Genomic DNA, 6,739 nt, shown 5'->3' on the forward strand with positions numbered 1-6,739 from the left:
TGCAAAATTTGATCTAACATATAAATCATCATAAATATCTTTCGGACTTTTCATATTTCTCTTATCATTGCTTGATTCATCACCTAATTGATTGTTGGGAGAATCTTGATATGTTGATCTGCTTGAAGATCCATGTTGTTCAAAAAAATCTTGGAGTCCTTGTTGGTGTGTCTCTATTTGGTGTCTTCACCTGTGATTCTTGTTGCTCCTTTTCTACTACATCATCTTCTTCCACCAGTGGCACTTGTGCATCAACTGTTTTGTCTATAGTCCCATTCCATGACTCTTAACAATGTAAAATTTGAAACTCGAACTGATACGATTACTTGTTTTGTTGAGGTAGCAAAAAAATCAACCGATTTTGAAAAGCGGTGATGCAGAATACATATATTTGTTTTTTAGCATAGTTTTCGACACTTTAATTTTTTTTAATTTTTTTTTTTTTTCTATGTACATTAATTTTTAGAATGTTAGTGATTTGTATGCTGATTTAAAAAAGTGTTGATTCTGCATTAGGCCCTTTTTTTAAAAGACTTATTTTTTGACTTTAAAATTTCTAATGTATTAAATGTGAATAAATATTTTCTAAATTTAACAAATTTTGAAGTGGTCTTCTTCTTTATATTTTCTTGTTTTTCTTTAATTTTTTTTTGTAGTGAGGTAGTGAGGTCTTTATTTTCTTGCATAGTTAAAGAAGAAGGTCGATATTTTAAGGTTTCGATATGCTACATATTTATATACCGTTAATTAATTTTTCAATGTATATCAAATAATTGTCTCTAAAAAAACAATAATTTTTAACAATTGACATAAAAATAAACATTTTGAACATAAATATAACTAAAAAATTACACATTTTGATAATTTTTGCTAGAAATGACATGTGAAAATCACAATTTTTATAGGAAAAATTTAACAAGAAATGGTTGAACAATATATATATATATATATATATATATATATATATATATATATATATATTAATGAATTTCATGTTAAAAAATAATAATAATCACAATTTTTTTCAAAAAATAATGATTCACATAAAAATTAAAGCGAAAATTGAATAATACAAATATTGAACATATAACAACATTAATTGAATGCTTATTCTTCTCATAAAATTTCAAAGTCAGAACATTACAAGTAAAACTAATTAATAGTTACAAAAAATGAGCTTGATTTCCAAGCATAACTTAAATTTAATCAACAATATCACGTGATCCAAACTCTTCATCCTCTAGAGTTTCATCATTGTCTTCTTCCACAATATTTTCTACTTCATTTTTCTCATTTTCCTCTTCTAATGGATCTTTGATGTCTATGAATCTCCCAATGTATGCCTTTCTAATCAGTCCATGTAATGGTAGTTGAGGTTCCTTTGCCTTTTTTCCACACGTGATTCACTAAAATCCCATTTATTAAACCCAATTTCTTGCATTGCATCTCGAAGAAATTGAAGAGCATTAATTCTTTGCTGAATAAATTTGCACTGTTTTGGACTTTTTTCAATGGAAATGCAATTTCTTCCTTTTTGTACGCAACATGCTAGCGTTGTACCTAGTTATCAAGCACAAAAGAAATAATGAAGTAAATTAGATAATGACATATAAATTAAGAAATAAGATATTGAAGTTCAATTCTATATAATAAAACTTACTTGAGCCTGAAAATAAATCCAGAATCCAATCACTTTTATTTGAACATAAGTCTATAAGATAGTTAATCAATGACTGTGGTTTTTTATAAATGTTAACTATCTCTCCTTTTGCTTCTTTATCTTCATATGTTAGTTTTTTCACAACAACATCATAAACCAGTACTTGGCTATGACTCTTTCTATCTACCCGATTAAAAATCATAGACATATAGCTATCATAATTTGTCCAACTATCAATATGGATGAACTCACAACCATTTATAATTGTTTGATATTCACAGTTAAGAAGATTTGATTTTTTCCTGTAACATGAAATAGTAAAACTTCAATTAACTTGTACATAAATGAATTTTTTTAACATTAATCAAACATACAATTTCAACGTCTTACCATGTAAGCTGCATCCTTGAGTTTGTTTTCCCCTTGAAGCTTGTCAATAACATTGCCAATTGTGTGTCTGAATGAAATGTCACAAATCTCCATAATGGTGATGATGTGACTTCTATAAATCTCGCAACCACTTTACTAAGATCTTGATAAGTATAAGGGTCACTATCATAGTCAGTGTTTGGGATATTGAACCACGGGGAATATTTGCAATAACTAGGGATTAATCCCTTTTAGGTATGATTTTAGCAATGTCTTCACAATCACCTTGTATTACTTGATATTGAATAGTGTCAATCCCATTCCAAATGAAATGAGTAAGAGTTGGATCAAGTTCAACATTCCTAAGACGCTAATTTCTCAGTCTTTCGATCTTAATTTTTTCAATAAAGATTCTGAAACTATTTGGTGCTTCGTTTGCATCCTTACTCATCTTTAATAAAATAAACAAATATATGTATAAGTTATAAAATAAAAATAGTATACATATGAATAAAAATGAATGTATAAATCAACATACCTTTTTAAATGCAAGATAAAAATCTTTTAGTGTTGATGTAGAACTTGAATCTGGGTAGTTGCATACAACATCATCCCAACTATATTCATTCAACAATTTAACCATTTGTTCTTGTATTTTCATGTAAACTTTGTGACTAAATAGATAAAGTAAAAAAAGTTAATATAATGATATGTATAAGAAATACTACCTAGAACAATATGTTATATTTAAAAAAAATTATAATCTGGAAATAAGTAAAAATAATTCAACAAAATTACTTTTGAAATTCCTCAGACATTTTGTCCAATGATAATTCCCCTAACTTCACACGAGATAATATTGCTTTGACAAATTTTTCATCCTTCACTGGCAATGCTCTCCAAGGTGTGATAGTCATATCTTCTGGAAGTTGCTTCATTTCAGGCTTTGATTTACTGCTGCTACATATCAATGGTTTAGGCTTTTTGACCTTCTGCTTTTTAATATCAATGTTCTCCCACATGCTAAAAATCTCATTAATCAATTCCCATATTTCTCCAGTTCTAAATGCCAACTGGAAAATGTTATCAATACTTCTGAATATATCATAATTTACTTTGCTACCTTTTGAATTGATTTTCTCCTCAATTTGATAGCCTATTTCCATACAACATTCCTTTCGAAATTATAGAGTAACATTTATCTTATCCCCACCACATTTTTCTTCAAATTCATTATGAATAAATATAACCCTTTGGATGAAATTCATAAACATCCTATATTCATTATCTGTATTATGATCCCATGCCAATAACTTTTCTTCTGTATCTGATAAACCAACATAAATGATACATTTCATTGTTTCAAAACGTGGGTTATTGGGATATTCCTCCATCAATTTCCTTTGAGCTTCTACATAATGGTTCCCCCCAAGCACATAATAATTGTATTCAAAACATTTTGATTTATCAAATGCTTCTTTGTTGGGAACTTGAACTCGATCAACAAGAAGTACATAATTAACCACATGAGCATATGGATTGTACCTCATCAATGTCTTCAAGTTGTGAACATGCAGGTGGTATGGCTTTCTGATTTGATATTTAAATTGTCCTTCACTTGGCTTATAAATTTGTCTCACATTAAGCTGAAATGTACAACCACCTTCAATTAAGTTTGTCTTGGTCAAGTTATGTTGAATGACATTTTGTTTTGTTTTAATAATGCCATCCTTTAAATCAGCTCCTGGTGTAATGATTTCCCTGCTTTCTTTTGAATTTTCACTAGGATCTTCACTGTTGGCATTGACTATTTGAGAATGTTCAACTTTCATTTTCTTCCTCCTAACATTCTCATCATTAACTAGAACATAGATTTTCCTAGGCATTGTTACTTTTGGTATTTTATGGCTCTTCTCCTTTATAACATCAATTCTAATGTCATCCTCAGTAATGACAACATATTCTTCAGCGTCAGTTTCAACTTCCTCATCTTCAAAAGTAACCTGTCTACCTTTGCTAGATTTATCCACTATAGACATTCTTTGTTGATCCCTTGGATGTAGTTTTGTAGCATCATGAATTACTATTTTTTGCTTATTTGTCATATCTTCTTTTGACCCTAAGTAGAAACTACTGACAACATTCATAATATATTTCTCTATAAAATGAATGCCTCCCAACATAATTGAAATATATTCAATAAAATTCTATCAAACAAAATATCATATATCAATAAAAACTAAGTTATAAAAATATAATGATACAGTTACAATAATGCAAAACACAAATATAAATAACAATACTTACCATATCTTGTGCAATGTCATTTATAATTTGTTTACACATCTTTGTAGATTCCTCTGTTGTGTCATACAATGACAATGATAACTGATATTTAATCTTGTCATGTGATTTGGGTAGTTTTGTAAGTACATAAACAACTTCAGTGTTCAATATCAAACATATGTCTATGACTTTTCCCAACACCTCATAAAGTCCACTATCGTTAGGGATATCAACATATAGATATATCTACAACTGTTGTTCACCTTCTCTATCTTTCACATACCATACATTTTCTGTAAGCTTCACTTCTTTTGATTTCTTCTAGTATGAAATTGTCTTCTTATCGTTTGAGGCACTTGATAGATTTGTAGTTATTAGCTCAGGTTTGGTTCGTTCAACATTTTTTGAGGATCCACCTTTAATTTTAGTAGTTTTTGGTTCAAAAAGATTCACATAAATCTTCTTTGGTGCAATTTTACTACAAAAAATATACACATATATAAATCAATAAATTACAAAAAAGCAATAGCTTAAATAAACAAACAAAACGAAAAAAATCTAAAAACGATAAATAATCATAAATCATAAATAATTTTATAAAACATAACCTTTTAAAAAAATAAAATAAAATAAAATAGAAAAAATGTAGCACCCTCCTGCCCCACCCTTGCAACCCAATAGGCCCGTGGGGGTGGATGACCGATTATGAGAATCAAGCCTCCACCCCCACAGGCCCATTGGGACGCGAGAGTGGGGTAGGAGGGTCTGGCCCAATGCCCTCTCATCCCACCCCCGTGGCCCAATAGACACGTGGGGTGGAGGCCAGATTCTAAGAATCAACCCTCACCCTTGGTAGGCTGGGCTGGGGGGGAGGTTGCTACTAGTGGGCACGAATGGGCCCACCATGTCCACTACAGATGTAGTGGACTTCTGCCTGTCATGGGGTTGTCGGGTAAGCCTAACTCATCTAAATTTTTAATTTGTAAAAAAAATTCTAAATTTCATTAATAAAAAATTAAGTATTATTTTACTGGAATATGTTTTGTTTGAGTATTTTACATGAAAATAACAACCCAACTAACACATAACTACTAGTAAACCTATTTAATTTTAAAACTTACACACAACAAAAGGGAAACTAACCTTTCAAATGCCATAATCTTTCGTTGAATATGTTGTCGATAACAATGTAGTTACTCCACAAAATCGCTCCAAGTCTTTTAACGATCTTCGAAAAGCCTTGATGTGATGTGAGGAATAGTTATAATGAAATTTATGATATAGTGGAAATTACGAAATTGTTTTAAAACATGGTTAATGTGGGATTAATTTGTTTTTATAAAAATTTTAACATATAAATATTGTTATCGCGATGTAGCAAATTATGATAAAGCGAGCATTATGGAATTGTTTTACCGCACAGTGAGTGTGGGATTAATTTGTTTTTATAAAAACTTTAACATATAAATCTTGTTATGGCGATATAGAAAATTATGATAAAGAGAGCATTACGGAATTGTTTTACCGCATGGTGAATGTGGTATTAATTTTTTTTATTATAAAGAATTAACATGTAAATTGTGTTATGGCAATATAGAAATTTATTTTAAATGTGTGATAGAAGATATAATAAAAAATAGAAAAACATTCAATTGTCTAGGAAATGTTATATAGTTTAAGTAAAATATTAATTTAGGTAAAAGATTTAGTTTACAATTTTAATTTAAAGATTTAGTTTAAAATATTAATTTTATAATAAAATTTTAGTTAAACTTTTTCAATAAATTGTACAAGAGAATTATGGAGGAAAATACATGAAACAAAAGTTTTGGAGGGAAAAATTTCGGCAAAATTGTTTGGAGGGAAACTTTGGAGGGAATTTTTCATTATTTAAGCTATATATTATCATTAGGATAGAGTGCATTTGTATCATTCAACCTCTTTTGTTTGAAATACATAGATTCTTATGATAGTGAAGTTTCGCTTTGTGAAGCATCAACATCTTCGTCGCGTAAAAACTCTATTCATATTGGTGAATATAATGAAAATTCTTCCACTATGAATAGAGAGTCAAATCTTCCACTTAGTCCTAGTCCTAAGGACTATGAGAGCAACAATGATGAAGGGAAGTATGAAGAATTTCAAATAAAAAAAGAGTCACGGTTTCCACTTAGTCCTAATCCTATGGACTATGAAAGCAACAGTGATGAAGAGCATGATGAATATTTTCATATAAATAAAGAGCTGCGATTTCCACTTAGTCGTAATCTTATGGACTATGAGAGTAGCAGTGATGAAGAGCATGATGAATAATTTCAAATGAATAGTCACAGTGTCCACTTAGTCTTAATCCTATGGACTATGAGAGTAGCAGTGGTGAAGAGCATGATGAAGACTTTCGAATGAATAAAGAGTCACGGTGTC

The sequence above is a fragment of the Pinus tabuliformis genome, chromosome 7 (genome assembly GCF_031772625.1).
Source record: "Pinus tabuliformis cultivar Carrire ecotype Pingquan chromosome 7, CPIR1, whole genome shotgun sequence".
NCBI classification, from domain to species: Eukaryota; Viridiplantae; Streptophyta; class Pinopsida; order Pinales; family Pinaceae; genus Pinus; species Pinus tabuliformis.